This window comes from Pan paniscus, chromosome 18 (genome assembly GCF_029289425.2).
Source record: "Pan paniscus chromosome 18, NHGRI_mPanPan1-v2.0_pri, whole genome shotgun sequence".
NCBI lineage: Eukaryota > Metazoa > Chordata > Mammalia > Primates > Hominidae > Pan > Pan paniscus.
The window spans coordinates 62,548,631-62,562,529 of NC_073267.2; the positions used below are offsets into that span (position 1 = coordinate 62,548,631).

General features: G+C 43.8%; 1 protein-coding gene across 6 annotated transcripts in view; it reads left to right on the top strand.

The window, feature by feature from the left end:
* CHD9 (chromodomain helicase DNA binding protein 9) overlaps positions 1-13,899 on the top strand; it is a 272,619-nt gene that overhangs the window by 44,659 nt on the left and 214,061 nt on the right. The window contains exon 3 of one of the 6 annotated variants that reach the window (XM_063597996.1): positions 11,734-11,880. The exons of the other annotated variants lie outside the window; for them this stretch is intronic. The gene's annotated coding sequence lies outside the window, so the exon portion shown is untranslated. The remainder of the gene's footprint in view (positions 1-11,733; positions 11,881-13,899) is intronic. 6 annotated transcript variants of the gene reach the window in all.

Genomic DNA, 13,899 nt, shown 5'->3' on the forward strand with positions numbered 1-13,899 from the left:
TGAGCAGCTGAGGGTGGGAGGTGAGGGTGGCCGCTAGCAAGGCCTGGGCCCAGAGCCCTGAGAATGAGGAAACTCCCTGCTTGGCCAGGAGGAACCTGCAGCTGGAGCCAGAGGAAGTGAGGCTCAGACAGAGCAGCTGCTGTTCCAGCAACAGCAGCAACTGCCGCACCCTTGAAAGGAGGCCCCTGCCGTGTGGACCCGTAAAATAAAATGGGTTAGTAATTTTCATATTCAGAATTGATTGGGGGAAACGATCGAATTGCTTCTAATAGGGATGGCCACCTTTGTGTGCTGTACCAGGGTCTTTGGTTTCTTTTAGGGGCCTGGGTCGATGGAGTCTGGAGTGATGAGCGTTCGGTTAATTTGGTTTCTCACTTTGGCAGCTAATTAGGTCTTCACGACCACAGAGAGAGTTCTGAGCTGGGAGTGGTTTCAGCTACACCGAGGGGGACGGCCCGCTCTGGAATGGATTTGCGTTCCACCTTAGATAGGTCACCAGAGGTCATCTTATCCTTCCTTCTGCTTCCAGCTGCTTTCTCCTTCCTCCCCTGACTATCAGCCAGACAGAGGCAACCTGACCTCTTCCTCCTCCGGGCGGGAGATTCGGCTCCACCCCTTCCCTTCCCGCTGAGTCACACACCTCCCAGTCAGGTGATCCTCCCCTGGGCCCTTCCGAGAGCACCTTGACCTATATTCCGTTCTCTCCATGACAGCAGACTCTAAGAGTCCCGAGAGAGAGCCCGCCAGGCCAGCTGGCGTGGTGCCCTGGCAGCCCCAGACTGCAGACCAGGCGCCCCGGGCAGCGGGAGGGGGTGCTCCCACCCCAGAGGCCTGGAAATGGAAAGTTAGGAGGCTGGTGGCTGTGTGCAGGGCGGGGGAGGAGGAGGTGGGGAGTTGAGTCAGCTGGGAAAGCTGACAGCCACTGGCGGCCGCGTGCTTCCTCCCCTCCCTCTCTGGGCTCCTCAGCTCCCTGCCAGGCCCTGACCAAGCAGGCTGCAGGGGATGACGCGGTGAAGGGCAGATGCCACTGTGGCTGGGTGATACTGCAGCCCACGGGGAGAGGTGAGAAATTGTGCAAATAATGGGATAAACCTACATGACTCACCCGGAGAATGTGAGCCGAAGAAAACTTCTCCTGCCACAAGGACCGAATTCCCAGTCCCAAATTATCCACAAAATGGCCCCTACTTATTTTGTCTATGGGTTCTTTGTGCAGTTGCTGCCTGTACAGTCTTTGTGTCCTCTGAATGTGAGGAGAATAGGCCTGCTATGGGAAAGGAAATTAAAAGAGAAGTGATCCTTGGGTATCACACCTGTAAAAAGCGATATTAACTGAAAATCACTGTTCCTTTTGAATTAGAAAGCACTCTGAATTTAGACTCATTCGTCTTTTTTGTTTTTTTTTTTTTCTCCAAAAGACAGGGTCTTGCTCTGTTGCCCAGGCTGCTGGAGTAAAGTGGCTGATCATAGCTCAGTGAAGCCTGGGACTCCTGAGCTCAAGTGATCCTCCCGCCTCAGCCTCCCAAGTAGCTGGGACTACAGGCATGCACAACCATGCCCGACTAATTTTTTAATTTTTTTGTAGGGATGGAGTCTCACCATGTTGTCCAGGCTGGTCTTGAACTCCTGGGCTCAAGCAATCCACCCACCTTGGCCTTGGCCTTTCGAAGTGCTGGGATTACAGGCGTGAGCTGCCACCCCCAGCTTGAGTAGAATCTACCTTCACAAACACTTAGAAGCTCTATGACATTGGCAAGTCACTATAGGCCTCTGTCTCCAATCTGTAATATGGGGATTTTTAATAAAACCATCCTACTACTACATCAGATGGTGTGAACATGAAATCAGATGATGTGCATAAAACATGTTATTATATATAATTATGTGTAACTATATAATATTTTCTCTAGATGGCTATGTCACTGCCCTGTACCATCTGAAAGGGTTGTTTTATTTGTTCACTATGCTCATGATAGAAGAGCCTGCCTCTGGGTGTGTTCGCAAGTGTAAATAGAAAGCTGTAGCCTCTGGCTACATTAGGATTTACTGCATCTAACAAGCAGCCCCACATAGCTTGTTTACACATTACCAACAGGTTAGGTGTACATCATCTTATTCCTTTATATCAAGAAAAGCAAGTTTATCATAAGATGGATAAAAACCTGCTGACTGGAATAAATCTTTTTTACTCCAATCTCACATTTTTTCCTTTCTTTTCTTTTCTTTTTTTTTTTTTTTGAGACAGGGTCTCACTCTGTTACCCAAGCTGGAGTGCATTGGTGCAATCACAGCTCACTGCAGCCTCAAATTCCCGTACTCAAGTGGTCCTCCTGCCTCAGCCTCCTGAGTAGCTGGGACCACAGGCATGTGCCACCACACTCAACTAATTTTTAAATTTTTTGTACAGATGAGATCTCACTAAATTGCCCAGGCTGACAATTTTTTAATCGGGATGTAAACTTATGAAGTTACTGCCTGGTGTACAGTGGGTGCTAGATGGTAGGGTAGGTGCAAGTTAGATAAATGGAAGGAAAGAAGAAAGGAAGAAGGAAAGAAATTAGGCAACTATAGGAGCAAAGCTGGATTTACCAGGAAACCTCAGGGCTCTTTATTTGCAGGTGTCCCTTACAAGGCCTTGTACCTAATTTTTAATTCATAATAATGTATTCCTTTTCTAAGGAGAGTACCCTAGTATTGTATATACTTTAGGCCACACCATACTTGGATTTGAGCCTTTACAAGAGGTCTGTGAGAGACCCAACCCTTGTTCTTGTTTAAGATTTTTAAGCACAAGTGAAAATCAAGTGGTGTCGGGGAGTTTGGCATTTCCATGTCGTCTCCATCATGAACTCCACATCTGAAATTTGTAGAGAGATCATATGTAGGCCAGGTAAGGACAACAGTGTAAGGAATGGGTCGTAGGAAAAAAGTGGAGGTCAGGAATGTGTAGAATTGTTGGGCCGCTTCCAGTTGATTTCTGTAATCTACTCTGATACTTCAGGGCTATTAAGTTTCCAGAAGGTGTGAATCTGGGTGATGCTGGTTGCATTGCACTGGGCAATGGAGAAACAGTGGCTTGCAATCTGGAACTCTCTGCCTAGTCCTGGCTGGTCTTCACTAGGACCCACTCACTAAACTAGTTGTTTGGCCTTGGTAGGAGTCACTTCACCTCTTTGGCCCTATGTTTCTCTACATTTAGGATATTTGATAGGTGATTTCAGAGCCCTTTGTTTTAGCTTCATGACAGTAGGGTTCAAAACTGCCTTCTTCACAACTGTATTCCCTTTGTTGAGTACAGTGTCTAATAATAATTAATATTATTATATTAATAGTAAGATTTTTTCATAGTGCTTACAGATGAGGAAACTAAAGTGCAGAGCTGTTAAATAAATGTCCTAGGTCATCCAGCTAGTAAGTGGCAGAACCTGATTCAAGCCAGTCTCACTCCAGAGTCTCTCTTCTGAACTGTGACACTCTATATCCACAATAAATATTTTTTAAATAGATTTAGGCCATGCGTGGTGGCTCACACCTGTAATCTCAGCACTTTCAGAGGCCAGAGGTGGGAGAATCACTTGAGGCCAGGATTCAAGACCAGCCTGGGTAACATAGCAAGGCTCCATCTCTGCAAAAAAATAAAAAATTAGCCAGGCATGGTGGTGTGTGCCTGTAGTCGTAGCTACTCAGGAGGCTGAGGCAGACGGATTGCTTGAGCCCAGGAGTTCAAGGCCACAGTAAGCTGTGATGGTGCCACTGAACTCCAGCCTGGGTGACAGAGTGAGACCCTGTCTCTTTTTTTTTTTTTGAGACAGAGTCTTGCTCTGTCGCTCAGGCTGGAGTACATTGGCGCAGTCTTGGCTCACTGCAAACTCCGCCTCCCGGGTTCACGCCATTCTCCTGCCTCAGCCTCCTGAGTAGCTGGGACTACAGGCACCTGCCACCACCCCTGGCTAATTTTTTGTATTTTTGGTGGAGACAGGGTTTCACCATGTTAGCCAGGATGGTCTCGATCTCCTGACCTCGTGATCCGCCTGCCTCGGCCTCCCAAAGTGCTGGGATTATAGGCATGAGCCACCCCACCTGGCCCTGACCCTGTCTCTTAAAAAAAAAAAAAAAAAAAAAAAAGGTAGATTTTATTGAGTTTTTTTTTTTTTCTTTTTCTTTAAAAAAGAGATGGGGTTTCATCATGTTGCCCAAGCTGGTCTTGAACTCCTGAGCTCAAGTGATCCTCCTGCCTCAGCCTCCCAAAGTGCTGGGATTACAGATGTGAGCCACCATGCCCAGCTTAGCTTTTATTTTTAGAACAGTTTTAGATTTGCAGAAAAATTGAGTAGATAGCACAGAGAGTTTGATGAATGAGCAAATCAGTGAATGGAGTATCCCTTGATGGAGACGCTGATTCTTTACCCAAGGCAGGTTAAAAGGGAACTCATCTTTGTGTGAGTTCTCTATGTGCCCAGCACTTTATATATGCTATTTACTTTATTCTTACAGCCAGCTTGTTAAATAGGGAGCGTTAACCTCATTTTGCAGTGAGCAAACTGAGGTTCAGAATGGCTAGAAGACTTGCCCTAAGTCATCTAGCAGATGAGGGGGTAGAGCTAGAAAGTTCTTATCGATCTCATCCTAAAGATCACATTTGCTTTTTCCTCGGATTGAAAACTTCAAAGTTATCCTCAACAGGTATTTTGTTTTGTACATACCTAACATTGGTCTCTAGTGCCTTATAGTTTTTAAAATGCTTTTGTACCCCTCTTTACCTTTTGGTCATCACAACAGCACAGGAAGGTGAGTAAGGCAGCTTTTATGATTGCATTTCATAGAGGCAGCTACTCAGGCTTAAAACATTAAGCTTGTATATGAAAAGGGCTGAGGTACCTTCAGGACTGGAACACAAATACGTTGATTTCCTACTCCATGGCCTTCCCTTCTCGCCAAAGCATTCCTCTGTTATAAACGACTTCATTGCACAGGATTCTTGCTGGGCCTGCACAGGAAATACCTGGTTTGCTCTGGTCGTGGAGCTGCTCCTCTTCCCTGGAGTTGGCCAGGGGAATTTTTCTAAAATCTAAGCTTTGACTGCATTTAACTCCTTTCCTAAATGTTTGGAGGAAAAGGGTGAACTCTGACATTTTATTTTTTCCCCCTTGTATTTAACCAGCACAAAAATTTGGCCATTTTCAGTTAAAGAATGTTGTTTCCGATTATGGCACAGTTAGAAATTGCATTGCCAATGTTGGAAACCCATTTCATGATGGCAGCAGAGCAGAGATTTCCACTCTGCCCTTGGCTCTCAGGCCACTATTGGTATACATTGGAAGCCAGCAAATTCTCTTGGGTACTTCTCCTTCCTTGACAGCCCCTAGCTGAAAGCACCCAACTCAACTCATCACCCTGGAGGAGAGATTCTTATTTTGTTAAATTATTTTTTTATTTTGAAAACAATTCAAACCTACAGAAACTGTATAAGAAAGTTACAATGGGCTAGGTGCGGTGGCTCGTGCCTGTAATTCCAGCACTTTGGGAGGCCAAGGCGGGCAGATCACTTGAGGTCAGGAGTTGAAGACCAACCTGGCCAACATGGTGAAACCCCATCTCTACTAAAAATACAAAAAATTAGCTGGGTGTGATGGCAGGTACCTGTAATCCCAGCTACTCGGGAGGCTGAGGCAGGAGAATCGCTTGAACCCAGGAGGCGGAGGTTGCAGTGAGCTGAGATTGTGCCACTGCACTCCAGCCTGGGTGACAGAATGAAACTCTGTCTCAAAAAAAAAAAAAAAAAAAAAGTTATAATGAACTTCTTTCTCGTATATTCTCCTAGTTGAAGGGCTTAATTTTAAAAAATCATTTAATGTAATTTTACTACCTTGAGCCCCGAACGCCTGGGCCCAAGCTGTCTTGCTGCCTCAGCCTCTCAAGTAGCTAAGACCATGACTGGCTAATTAAAAAAAAAACAAAAAAACAAAAAAAACAAAAAACTGTAGAGATGGAGGTCTCGCTAATTGCCCAGCCTGGTCTTGAACTATTGTCCTCGAGCAATCCTCCCACCTTGGCCTCCCAAAGTGCTGGGATTACAGACATGAGTCACCACGCGCAGCCTCTTTAAAATATTAAGTTTATTTATTTCAGTAGGAATTATATTTGTTTGATTCAAAATTCTAAAGGATATATAGTGAGGTGTCTCCCCCAAACCCTGTCCCCCCAGTATCCAGTGCACTTTCTAGAAGAAGCCAATAATTTCAGTTTCTTATGGGCCTTTCCAGAGATATTTCATATATATGTATGTAAATGTATATAAGCAAATACGGTTTTATGTGCGTATTTTTGTTTTGCCTTTTTTTTTTGTGGTAGCATACACTTATTCTACAACTTGATTTTCTCATTTGAAATTATTCTATTAGTAATTTATTTCAGTCTTCTCATTTTTTAAAAATGATTTTACTGTATTCCATTGTACGGGTATTCCATAATTTGGTCAACCAGTTCCCTAAGATGGTCACTTAGGTTGTTTCCAAACTTTTGCTAATATTAACAATACACCAGTGAATAACCTTTTATGCATATTATTCCATAGGAGAGTTTTCAGCTTTTAAAAGAGCCTGGAATCAAAGTTATACTATGAGACTATGTCCAGGATATCATAAATTCAGGTACTTTGGAGAAGAGTCATTCCTTGTCTCTACATTCCTTTGATCTGGGAGTTGGTAATCTAATCTTCCATGCTGTGGGTCTTGAATTTTCACTGGTGATAACTGTCTCTGGTCACAACAATGATAAGAACTTTTTTTTTTTTTTTTTTTTTTTTTGAGACTGAGTTTCACTCCTGTTTCTCAGGCTGGAGTGCAATAGCGCGGTCTTGGTCACTACAGCCTCCGCGTCTTGGGTTCAAGCAATTCTCCTGACTTTTCCTCCCAAGTAGCTGGGATTACAGGTGCCTGCCACTATGCTTGGCTAATTTTTTGTATTTTTAGTAGAGATGGGGTTTCACCATGTTGACCAGGCTTCGAACTCCTGACTTCAAGTGATCTGCCCACCTCAGCCTCCCAAAGTGCTGGGATTACAGGCGTGAGCCACCGCACCCGGCTCAGAAGTTTTTTAAATGGATGATTTTCATGTGCTGAAGTGGCCTGTTTCTCATTATTCTCCTTTGCATCGTCTCTGCTCAGCACATTGGTCAGTTAGTTCAATACAAATGGCATATGCGTTGCCATCATGATTCTAAAATGGTCTGGGATCTATCCTTCAATTTGTGTTCTGACCTTGAAGCCAAGTTAGAACACTTGAACCAGAAGTTCAGGCTTCAGAATGTTTGCATTTGAAAAATGAACCAAAGTTTCCTAAATGTGCTGTTTGGTGAACTCAAAGAAGCATAGTAAAAGGTATAAACACCACCAACAAAAAATGACTAATGGATATTTCCCGAAGGACAGCTGGAAGGCACTGCTTAAAGTTAAGTAGCTGGGAACATCTTCTGTTTCTTTTTCAAATTAGGTCTTATTATAACATGTATTTACTAGGACACATTTCAGATAAAAAACTGAACCCCATCATTGTTAGCTGAGAGGAAAAGAAAAAAGGTTCATAATCTAGTTAAAGATGCAACTGCCTCAGACACACATACATACACACACACACACACACACACACAGCACGATGTGCATATGGTGTGGTTATAGTGCAGAATCTAGCATCCTGCTTCCCAAAATGGCCTACCCTACATCTATTCTAGATTTTAAAAAAGAAGGAGGAGGAGGAAGAGGAATAGATCTTATCCTTGAAAACATTTAGAAAAGGTAACGTGTATGTTCATTGCAAAAGATACATACACAAAGGAAAGATGGCATCAAAACTTCTGAGCTCCAGGGAACTGGTTGACCAAATTATGGAATACAACGAAATCATTTTTAAAAAATGAGAAGACTGTGAAATGAATTAGAATGACTTCGAATGAGAAAATTAAGTTGTAGAATAAGAGTACACTACCACACACACAAAAAGGCATCTTTACAATATGTAGTCACCCTCACCGTCTAGAAATTCTATTTTGCATCTGTTTATTGATATAATTTTCAACAGCCTAGGCAATATAGCGAGACCCTGTCTCTAAAAAAATAAATGTAGGCCAGGCGTGGTGGCTCACACTTGTAATCCCAGCATTTTGGGAGGCCTGTAATACCAGCACTTTGGGAGGCCAAGGCGGGTGGATCGTCTGAGGTCAGGAGTTCAAGACCAGCCTGACCAATATGGCGAAACCCCGTCTCTACTAAAAATACACAAATTAGCTAGGTGTGGTGGTGTGCGCCTGTAGTCCCAGCTACTCAGGAGGCTGAGGCAAGAGAATTGCTTGAACCTGGGAGGTGGAGGTTGCAGTGAGCCGAGATTGCACCACTGCACTCCAGCCTGGGCAACAGAGTGACACTCCATCTCAAAATAAAATAAAATAAAATAAAATAAATAAAATAAAATAAAATAAAATATAAAATAAAATTTAAAAATTTAGCCAGGCATGGTGGCACATGCCTATAGTTCCAGTTACTTGGGAAGCTGAGACAGGAGGATCATTTGAGCCCAGGAGGTGAAGCTGCAGTGAGCCATGATGGCACCACTGCACTGCAGCCTGGACGACACAGCAAGACCCCATCTAAAAAAATTTTAATAAAAATAAATAAATATAATTGGCACATTGTTACCTGAGCATGGGCATGACAAGTTCATTTATTTATCAAACCTTTATTGAGTACCTACTGTAGGCCAGGTATGGTCACAGCAGTGAGGACGTAGCAATGAACAAACAGAAATTCTTATCCCCTGAAGCTTATTTTCTAATGGAGAGAGAGTAAACAAAAAAATAAGTAAAACACTGTATATCATGTGGTGCTAAGTGACAGGGAGAAAAACAAAGCAGGGGATACAATAGGGAGGGAGGGGTGAAGGGAGAGGACTACAATAAAGGAAGGCATCATTGAGAAGGTAGCACCTGAACCAAGTCTTGAAGGAGTGGAGATTATAAAGTTGGAGCCTTTCAAATAAAGTCATAAACTTTCCTTGTGGTATAATTTGAGGGTAAGACCTTTTTATCTCCAAAATGTTCTTTTTACCCACTTATTGTGATCTCTAAAATTTTATTATTAGCAATACCCACTTTTAGGTTAAAATGCTAAAGTAGAAATATGCAGATATCAGGCCAAGCACAGTGGCTCATGCCTGTAGTCCCAGCACTTTGGGAGGTTGAAGTGGGTGGATCACTTGAGCTCATGAGTTTGAGACCAGCCTGGGCAACATGTTGAAACCCCATCTCTACAAAAAATACAAAAAAATTTAGCCAGGTGCGGTGGTGTGCACCTATAGTCCCAGCTACTCAGGAGGCTGAGGCAGGAGGATCACTTGAGCCCAGGAGGTGGAGGCTGCAGTGAGCTATGATTGCACCAGTGCACTCCAGCCTGGATAACAGAGTCAGATCCTGTCTCAAAAAATATAGATAGATAGATAGATAGATAGATGCAGATATCAATTATTAAAACCTCTGTGTGGGGCCGGGCGCGGTGGCTAACTCCTGTAATCCCAGCTCTTTGGGAGGCCAAGGCGGGCAGATCACCTGAGATCAGGAGTTTGAGATCAGCCTGGCCAACATGGTGAAACCCTGTCTCTACTAAAAATACAAAAATTAGCCAGGCATGGTGGTGGGTGCCTGTAATCCCAGCTACTTGGGAGGCTGAGGCAGGAGAATCACTTGAACCCCAGAGGCAGAGGTTGCAGTGAGCCAAGATCGATCCATTGCACCGAGATCGATCCATTGCACTCCAGCCTGGGCAATAAGAGCAAAACTGTTTCAAAAATAAAATAAAATAAAATAATGAAACCTCTGTGTGAATATCTGATACTTTGGTAAGTTTTCATGAGGAAAGAGAGTAAGATGATTGAAGGAGAGGGGGTGTATCTGGGGATAACTGATCTTGGGATGTGCAGGGAGGAATAATGAGATGAGAGTCTGGATTGCCACTGCTGGAAAGCAGGGATCGAGCAGCTCCTTAAGAATGGTTCCTATCTCTCATGCCATGCCCGGTTGCCCTGTCCTGGGGATAATCCTGGGGCTCTCAGCCAGTTTCTCCTAATCCCAGTGCTAACTGAGGTGCATGGGGGCACAGGAAAAAGGCTGCTGTGTGGTTTAGTGACACGTCTCCTGAGGGGCAGGGGTGTTTGGAGTTGTGCTACAGATAGTAGTATAAACAGGGACACCCAGAAAGCAATTTTGGGACTCGTAGTCCAGCTAGTTTGTAGTTAATTTAACAGCCCTCAGAAAAATAAACAATTCAGGAAACACTGAAAGTTTCCTTCATAATCAATGCAAGAAAGCAGCATTTTTTTTTTTCTCCTACCTCAGCCTCCCATATAGCTGGGACTACAGGCGTGCGCCACCATGCCCAGGTTAATTTTTTGTATTTCTAGTAGAGACAGGGTTTCACCATGTTGGCCAGGCTAGTCTCCAACTCCTGACCTCAGGTGATCCACCTGCCTTGGCCTCCCAAAGTGCTGGTATTACAGGTGTGAGCCACAGCGCCCGTCCTAAGATCAGAATATTTTGCCTAAAAATTTGGATTCCCAGTTTCTTTTTTTTTTTTTGAGATGGAGTCTCGCTCTGTCACCCAGGCTGGAGTGCAGTGGCGTGATCTCGGCTCACTGCAAGCTCCGCCTCCCGTATTCACACCATTCTCCTGCCTCAGCCTCCCGAGTAGCTGGGACTACAGGCGCCCGCCACCACGCCCGGCTAATTTTTTGTATTTTTAGTAGAGACGGGGTTTCACCATTTTAGCCAGGATGGTCTCGATCTCCTGATCTCATGATCCGCCCGCCTCAGCCTCCCAAAGTGCTGGGATTACAGGCGTGAGCCACTGCGCCCGGCCTGGATTCCCAGTTTCTATTGAAAAACGAGAAATTCTAGCAACATTGAACTCTTATACCCAATAGATAATAATCCCAGGAGCCGAGTAAAGCTATGCACTCTCCAGTTTGTCATCCCCAGCAGTCCCTATTGCCTCATTTCCTAGCTTGTGCCCATTACTGTCTGGTCCCGGTAGGCATTTGAGTTTGTGACCGGTGGTTTAAAGCTTATGTCTATAGAAGTATTTTTGAGAACTGAACTTACAGGAACAAAGATAAACCTAAAATAGAGAAGACAATCCAGTTTCAAACGATGAGGTGAATGCCTTCAGAAATAATCTGCTTTCTTGGCTGGGTGCAGTGCCTCATGCCTGTAATGTAATCCCAGTGCTTTGGGAGGCTGAGGCCAGATGATCAACTGAGCCCAGGAGTTCAAAACCAGCCTGGGCAACATAGTGAGACTCTGTCTCTATTAAAAACTTTAAAAAATATATTTTAAAAAATAATGCTGCTTTCATGGGCTGGCACCGTAGCTCACGCCTGTAATCCCAGCACTTTGGGAGGCCAAGGTGGATGGATCACCTGATGTCAGGAGTTTGCAACCAGCCTGGCCAACATGGTGAAACCCTGTCTCTTCCAGAAATGCAGAAAAATTAGCCAGGCGTGCTGGTGTGCACCTGTAGTTCCAGCTACTCGGAGGCTGAGGCAGGAGAATCGCTTGAACCTGGGAGGCGGAGGTTGCAGTGAGTCAAGACTGAGCAACTGCACTCCAGCCTGGGTGATGGTGAGACTCCATCTCAAAAAATAAAAATGTTAATAAAAATTTTTTTAAAACCAAAATATTCTGATTTTTAGATGCTGGCAACTGATTCAAGATAGTTAAAGACACGGTGTGGGCCAGTGTGTGATCTCTGACATAAACAGGTAATCTGGGTGCAGCATGGAACATGATAAGAAAGTAGGCAAAGGAAGGACATCTGGTCAACCTGACAGTTTGAGAAGGTACAGTTTTTGGGGAGTTGACCTTTTCCAAGTTGACCCCTTTGCCAAGGTTCTGCCCCACCTATTTAACCAATAGATTATTTTGGAGTAATGTCTGAGTAGTCCTGGCAGAATGGAAGAAAATGCTGAAGTGAGACTCATAGGCCTGGGTTCTAGTGTTGGTTCTCCCACAAACTCACTGTGCAACCTCAGATAAATCCCTCAGCCACTCCAGCTTTAATTTTCTCATCTGCAGAATGAGGGGGCTGGACTTACAGATTTTCAGCATGTGCCCCACCAAGCGCAAGACATCTTCAGAGATGCCTGGGAGAGCTGGGGAGGGTCGGGGAATCCCAGGGCTTGCAAGAGGGCAGCTGAGCCTTTGTTCCATTTTCTCTTTGGGGTTTCCGCTTTTCTGTTTTACATCTCAGGGTTCTTCTGCCAAAAAAGAAAAAAAGTCTTTTTGAAGAAAGAATTTCCTCACTTTAAAAATGTTTGAAAATCTTTGGATTCATTGATCAGCTCTAGTATACGGTTATTAGCAGAGGTTTGCAAATTCTTTGAGGCCTGTAGTTCATCTGAATGTTTAGTCTTTTCTCCATTTGCCTCATGTGCTTTTCTGCTTACACTTACCACTAGCTCCAACCCCAGGCTGATGAAATGAACAAGTAGCCAACGAATACCGTGGGAAGATTCTGACTCATTATCCAGTTCAATAGCTTGTATTGGGGAATTTTCTTTTTTGTTTTGGTGAACATATATGTTCTTATTTCTGATATTGTATTGTTCATAGGCAATGTAGTCATATTTGCTACTAAAAAACGTTCACATGGTTTGATACCACATTTCAGCATTTCACAATGATCTGCAACTTCCAAATGCTCTGCCACTAGAACAAGTCTGAAAATCACTCAACTGGCCTTAAAAAAATTAGCTATAATTTGTTGACAACTTAATATGCGATGACTTTATATGTATCATCTCTAAGATTCAGATTATTATCCCTGCAGAGAAGATATCTTTGTCTGTGTCTTACTGATAAATAAGGAAACTAAGTCTAGGTGAGGTTAAAAACTTGTCTTGAACACACAGGATTCCAGCTTGTATCAGTGCCAGCATATTCTCAACCAGACAACCTCTAAATTTGCTTCTCGATTTGAGAAATCAGGCAACAGCAGGTCTTTCTTCTGTTTTAAGCTGTCCTAAAATCACCTGCAAAACTGCTTTCAACTTTCAACTTTCCAGATCCTCTTACCTACTGAAGATTCCTTGAATGGTAGCTTGTTAACTCACAACTGTTCAAGTTTGTTGCCCTAATCTTAACTGATAAGAGGGCCCCTGAATTTAAGTAGTCCCTTCCATGCCCTGGGTTGTTTCAGTGGAAATGAAAGAACTTGAGATCTAGGGGTGAAAACAGACTTTGGGGAAGAAATAAGTGGGTTTTTCAATGTTATTCCTGGACTTGGCTGAGCTGAGCTTCTCTCCTGCTGCAAAGGAAATTACTTTCCCTGTTTGTTGATCTACCTGTTGTTCTAAGTGTAACGTGTTCAGTTTCTCTGGTGGTAGATATATGCCAAGCATGTGTCACAAAGTAAGTATTATGGGCCATTCTTTTTGTTTAGCACTTTGCAGGGCACATGGTATATCCTAAGTCAATATTTTTAATTCCTATAACTGGATTTATTTTTCCTTAAAGTTCACTAACAAGACAAAAGACCAGTACTTTTTATTTGCACAATGTAGTATTTTTGGAGAATGCTTATGAATATTATCTATAAGAAACAGCAACAAGGCCAGGCATAGTGGCTCACACCTATAATCCCAGCACTTTGTGAGGCCAAGGCAGGAGGGTCACTTGAGTACAGGAGTTCAAGAGCAGCCTCAGCAACATGGTGAGAGACCCCATCTCTACAAAAATAAAAATAAGCTGGGTGTGGTGTCTCACGCCTGTAGTTCTAGGCTAAGGCAGGAGGATTGCCTGAGTCTAGGAGGTCAAGGCTGCAGTGAACTATGATGGCACCACTGCACTCCAGCCTAGGT